Source organism: Zea mays, chromosome 9 (genome assembly GCF_902167145.1).
Source record: "Zea mays cultivar B73 chromosome 9, Zm-B73-REFERENCE-NAM-5.0, whole genome shotgun sequence".
NCBI classification, from domain to species: domain Eukaryota; kingdom Viridiplantae; phylum Streptophyta; class Magnoliopsida; order Poales; family Poaceae; genus Zea; species Zea mays.
Window position 1 is genome coordinate 98,455,955 of NC_050104.1, and position 6,000 is coordinate 98,461,954.

General features: G+C 43.5%; 1 pseudogene; it reads right to left on the minus strand.

Annotated features, from left to right (window-relative positions):
- The window catches only part of LOC118473459 (uncharacterized), a 32,338-nt pseudogene extending 29,124 nt beyond the window's left edge, over nt 1-3,214 (minus strand).
- Nucleotides 3,215-6,000: the final 2,786 nt, after the last annotated feature.

Consider the following 6,000-nt stretch of genomic DNA (forward strand, 5'->3'; position numbering starts at 1 on the left):
AAAACCCTCTTGAACTCTAAGAGGAGGATTTCATTAAGGGGGAGTTTTGTTTAGTCAAAGGAAAAGCATTTGAAATAGGGGAGAAAATTTCATATCTTGAAAATGCTTCTCAAAACTTATTCATATACCTTTGGCTATTTGCAAAAGATCTTTGAAAAAGAATTTCCAAAAGAGTTTGCAAAAACAAAACATGTGGTGCAAGCGTGGTCCAAAATTTTAAAATTAGAAGAAAGTCATCCATGCATATCTAGTAGAAATAACTATTGGTTTCATTCCAAGCAATCTTTGCACTTACCTTATGCAAACTAGTTCAATTTTGCACTTGTATATTTGCTTTGGTTTGTGTTGGCATCAATCACCAAAAAGGGGGAGATTGAAAGGGAAATAGGCTTACACCTTTTCCTAATTGATTTTGGTGGTTGAATTGCCCAACACAAATAAATTGGACTAACTAGTTTGCTCTAGATTATAAGTTTTACAGGTGCCAAAGGTTCACAACAAACCAATAAAAAGACCAAGAAAGGGTTCAAACAAAGAGACCAAAAGACAACCAAAGTGTGCCCTGGTCTAGCGCATCGGACTGTCCGGTGTGCCACCGGACAGTGTCAGGTGCACCAGGGAACCCGACTCCGAACTTGGCACCTTCGGGAATTCTGGGAAGCCGCTCCGCTATAATTCACCGGACTGTCCGGTGTAGCACCGGACTGTCCGGTGTGCCAGCGGAGCAGCGGCTACTTCGCGCCAACGATCGTCTGCAGAGAGCAGTTAATACGCTACAGTGCACGCAGAAGTCAGAGCAGAGCTAGAAGGCGCACCGGACAGTGAACAGGAACTGTCCAGTGCACCACCGGACTGTCCGGTGGCACAGATGTCAGAAGCTCCAACGGTCGAACCCTAACGGCCGGGTGACATGGCTGGCACACCGGACAGTGTCCGGTGGCGCACCGGACTGTCAAGTGCGCCATGCGACAGCAGCCTCCACCAACGGCTCCTTTGGTGGTTGGGGCTATAAATACCCCCAACCACCCACCATTCATGGCATCCAAGTTTTCAGCCCTCACACCTCATATAAGAGCTATAGCATTCAATACAAGACACAAACAAGAGATCAAATCTTCTCTCAAGTCCAAAGACAATTCCAATCAAATAGTGACTAGTGAGAGAGAGATACTTGTGTTCATTTGAGCTCTTGTGCTTGGATTGCTTTTCTTCTTCATTCTTTCTTGATTCCAACTCAATTGTAACCAAGGCAAAAGACACCAATTGTGTGGTGGTCCTTGTGGGGACTTAGTGTCCCGTTTGATTGAGAAGAGAAGCTCACTCGGTCTAAGTGACCGTTTGAGAGAGGGAAAGGGTTGAAAGAGACCCGGTCTTTGTGGCCACCTCAACGGGGAGTAGGTTTGCAAGAACCGAACCTCGGTAAAACAAATCACTGTGTCATCCGTTCTGATTCGCTTATGATTTGTTTTCGCCCTCTCTCTCGGACTCACATTTAATTCTAACACTAACCCGGCTTGTAGTGTGTGCTTAAGTTTGTAAATTTCAGATTCGCCCTATTCACCCCCCTTTAGGCGACTTTCAGTGCAAAATAATGTTTTGCATGCCTACTATTTTGTACATTATTTTGTCTTTATGGATTGCAGCTGAAACAGTTCGAAGAGCTGACTTAAATTCAAAACAAACGGCTTGAGAGAGATAGTCTTGATCTAATCTTTCACTAGCGCACGTAACTCTAGAAAAAAGAAATGGTCCACCAAAACTAGATTTAAAATTAAATGGCTCTCTAAATATAAAGAACGATAGGAGATCGAACTATTTTTCACTTTCACTAGTTATTTAGCAACTTATACTAAATATAATACGAGTTTTGGGAGTTTTTTTAGTGGGTTTTTGGAGTTGCTCTGACACAATCACACAACGCAACCCAAATAAGATCTCAAATGTCTCGACTCTTGTCTTTAAGTACCACCAAGTTATATGGGGTGTGTTTGGTTTGAAAAATTACTTTATCCAAAATAAGATGGTGCATCATAGATACATTTATTAAATTTGGTTGGATGATCTCATTTCTCATATTAATATTAACTAACTATGAGAAATAAGGTAATTATGGATCAACTCATTGATTTCACAAACCAAATAAAAAGGTAGAAAGTGAGAAGATAATAGACTAACTCGTCCTTGAACCAAACACCCTATTGACGTGGCGCATTGCTCCCAAGTTTATCTTTTTTCCTCTTAATATATGTTGATCGTCGCCTCTTTTATGTCAAAAGTTCTCAACTGGGGTTCAATCCAACCAAATTCCCGTAAAAGAGACGTGCTGTTGCTTTCGCAAAAGGCACAGGAAGACCGTGCCGAGCTATGTAAAGGAGATGAACTGATATACAGTTCTTGTCTGTACGTGCCGACTCCACGCCACCTCAAGTCAAGTGGTCTTGCCGCGATTAGCCAGCCCACAGACAGACTGCAACGTACGTCCAGCCAGCTTCACACAGCACCATCACGAGTAAATCCGGTGGCGGAGCCGGAGAGAGCTCGATGCCGATCACGAGCGATCCAAGCATCCAAGGCAGGGCTTGACAAGGACTCGTTGAAACCTTCAACGTGCCCGCTGCAGCTTGCCAGTGCCAGCCACTACTATCTACGCCTGCTGCAGCTGCTGCTGCAGTCAATTGGGAGCAAGAGCAAGTGGCCTGCTGCAGTCAATTAGGCCTTATCACATGCCCAGCCGCCCAGGCCACACAGCGACCGCGCAAACGCCAAACGGCTATCCCGCCCCGCCTCCGGCATCGGTTCCAAGGCTCCCCAGCCGGGAAATCTGGCCATTGAGGCTATCCGCACTCATACTACTCTAAATTTCTACTCTAAAAGGAATATTCTATCTTCGTCAGCAAAATTCTTTACCCTATACCACAACTATCTACAGTCATATTTACTCTATATCTCAACCTTATATCAACAACCATATATTTTATCATTTTTTCACAGTATATTCTTCATTGTCGTAGATATTTAGTGCCCAAACAGTGCATAGCGCTTCAGCTGTACAAACGGTATTTCTAGCGTTCCCAAGCGTGCACGGCAAAGTAACGTCGGACATCCAGTAGCCCGCTGCAGCACATTCTTGCATCGAGTAAACTCTACGTCGAGTAGCGTCGGACATCCAGTCCGTGACTGCGGCCAGCCTGACAGCTTTTATTGGCAGTGTCATGGCCACTTTTCTAGCGGCATGCGGGTTTGTTTGGTTGGAAGTGTGGCAAAGTTGCTTGGGTTAGACAGCTTTTTATGACATCGATTTTGACCGTCAGGCGGATGAGATTTCTTAGTTGTCAGGTATATGTGAGAAGCCTCCAACTAAACAATCCCTAAAGTTACTCCATCCCAAAATAAAGAATTCAGACCGATGGAACCAACCGCTGGCAGGTGGTCCATATGGCTAAGGCATACCTAAGAACATAAAAGAGTAGTTAGATCAGTGGTGTGAGTACTGTGTCTTGAACTTATCAGTTATTATAGTACAACTCTTAATAAAATTGTTTTTTCTTTTTTCTAATATTTTTACTAGCACACCCTAAGAATAACAGCTGGGTTCGTCGTTGTCTACTCGTGTGGCGATATAGGATGCTGGTATCGACCTGACCAGACACATGAGACGGTATGATCAGTCGGTTGGCTAGGGCGACATCGCTCCCGTTAAAAAGATACTGATTGTCTGGTATTCATTTTGAGTATGTGATTCGTCCATTTTATTTTACAATTGTTTCATTTTAAAAACACAAAAAACAAAAGATTTCAACAAAATTATAGATTCACCCTATAAATAGAGGAGAGACCTTCACTTCGTTCACACACTTTCATCTCTAATTATCAAGTCTTCTCCTTCATCCACACACTTCCGTCTCTGTTTAGAGTTTAGGGTCTAGGGTATCTTTGTTTCCATATAAGTCTGAGGTGGATTCCTAACTACAAAACTTTCACCTCTATCAAGAATTGGTTTCTATTATACCACATGGTTCGTTTTTTAACTACTATAAGAACATCATATGGTACAATAGAAACTAGTCCTTGGATACTGTCGTGGTCATCGTATTGTATTTTTTTGTACTTTTATTGTTTTATAAATTTTAATAAGCTTCGAGGTTAGTTTGTCACAAAATAAAGACATACCTCTTCACTTAAAGGTTGGTTTGTCACGGTGGTGGAGGGCGCCTAAAAATTTAGATGTGGCAGTGGTAGTCCATGTATCTTATGACGGTACTAGAAGCGGTCAATGTATCATGCTCATACTTAACCCTGAGACCACCCACTTGAACCAGCCTCATGTCCAATGGTGGAGGACGAAAAAAATTGTAGGTATGATGAATAGGATAGTACACATAATAGAGTAGCACGAGAGTTACGAGAGCAATGGTGTTGTGTTGATATTCTAAGAAAAGAGAGAATACTTGTGATCGAAGTGAGTGGAGTTGTTGCTCCCAAAAGTGTAAAGCAATCAAGAGCCTCTGTCTTTGTGTCAGGAGTCTAGTGAGAGAGTTCCTCTCACCATTTAAGAAAATAATGGACTCAAGCTCGATCTTGGTGATAGCTTGAGCGAGGGAAGGGTTGAAAGAGACCGATTTTTTGTGAACTTCTCAACCGAAATATAGGTTCTTTGTGAAACCAAACTCTGGTAAACAAATCTTGTGGCTTCTGTGCATTCACCTTTCCTATTGCATTAGCCTTTATTCTTCTAATTTGGTACTAGCTTTTTCATTATTTGAGATTTATCTCTTATATTGTTATTGCTAGCCTTTATTTCACATTTACGTTTTTACTAGTGAAAGGGAAATAAGGTCAAACCTTTTTCCTAAATGATTTTGGTGGTTGAAATGCCCAACACAAATAATTGGACTAACTAGTTTGCTCTAAATTATACATTCTACAGGTGCCAAAGGTTCAACACAAACAAATAAAAGAACAAGTCAGGGTTCAAAAGAAAGGAGAAAAAAGGAAACCGAAGTGTTCCCTGGTTTGGCGCACCGGACTGTCCGGTGTGCCACCGGACAGTGTCCGGTGCACCAGGGGCCGTACACTTCAAACACCTCAACTTCGGGTTTTCAGGCGCAGCTTCGCTATAATTCACCGGACTGTCCGGTGCACCAGCGGAGCAACGACTATCTACGCGCAACGATTGACTCTGACGGATGAATAGTGCAGCACAGTAAAACGACAGAAGTCAGAGCAGAAGGTCAGAAGGGCACCGGACTGTCCAGTGTGGCACTGGACTGTCCGGTGCCGCATGAGGACAAAGCCTCCAACGGTCGACCAGCTCCTAGCCCTAACAATAGGGTGACGTGATGGCGCACCGGACACTGTCTGGTGCGCCCATCGCCAGCAGCCTTCTCCATCGGCTACAATTTGGTTGGTGGCTATAAATACCACCCCAACCGGCCACTTCAAGGTGTGGGAGCCTGAAAGTCGCCTAGAGGGGGGGTGAATAGGGTGAAACTGAAATTCTCAAAAATAATCACAACTACAAGTCGGGTTAACGTTAGAAATGTAATCGAGTCCGCGAGAGAGGGTACAAAACAAATCGCAAGCGAATAAGGAGTGAGACACGTGGTTTTGTTTTATCGAGGTTCGGTTCTCGCAAACCTACTCCCCGTTGAGGTGGTCACAAAGACCGGGTCTCTTTCAACCCTTTCCCTCTCTGAAACGGTCCGTCGGACCGAGTGAGCTTTCTCTTCTCAAATGCTTGGAACACAAAGTTCCCACAAGGACCACCACAAAGTTGGTGTCTCTTGCCTCAATTACAAATGAGTTTGATCGCAATGAAGAATCAAAGAAAGAAGAAAGCAATCCAAGCGCAAGAGCTCGAAAGAACACAAGCAAATCTCTCTCTCTAATCACTAGAGTGTTGTGTGGAGTTTGGAGAGGATTTGATCACTTGGGTGTGTCTAGAATTGAATGCTAGAGCTCTTGTAAGTAGTTGAAGTGGGAAAACTTGGATGCAATGAA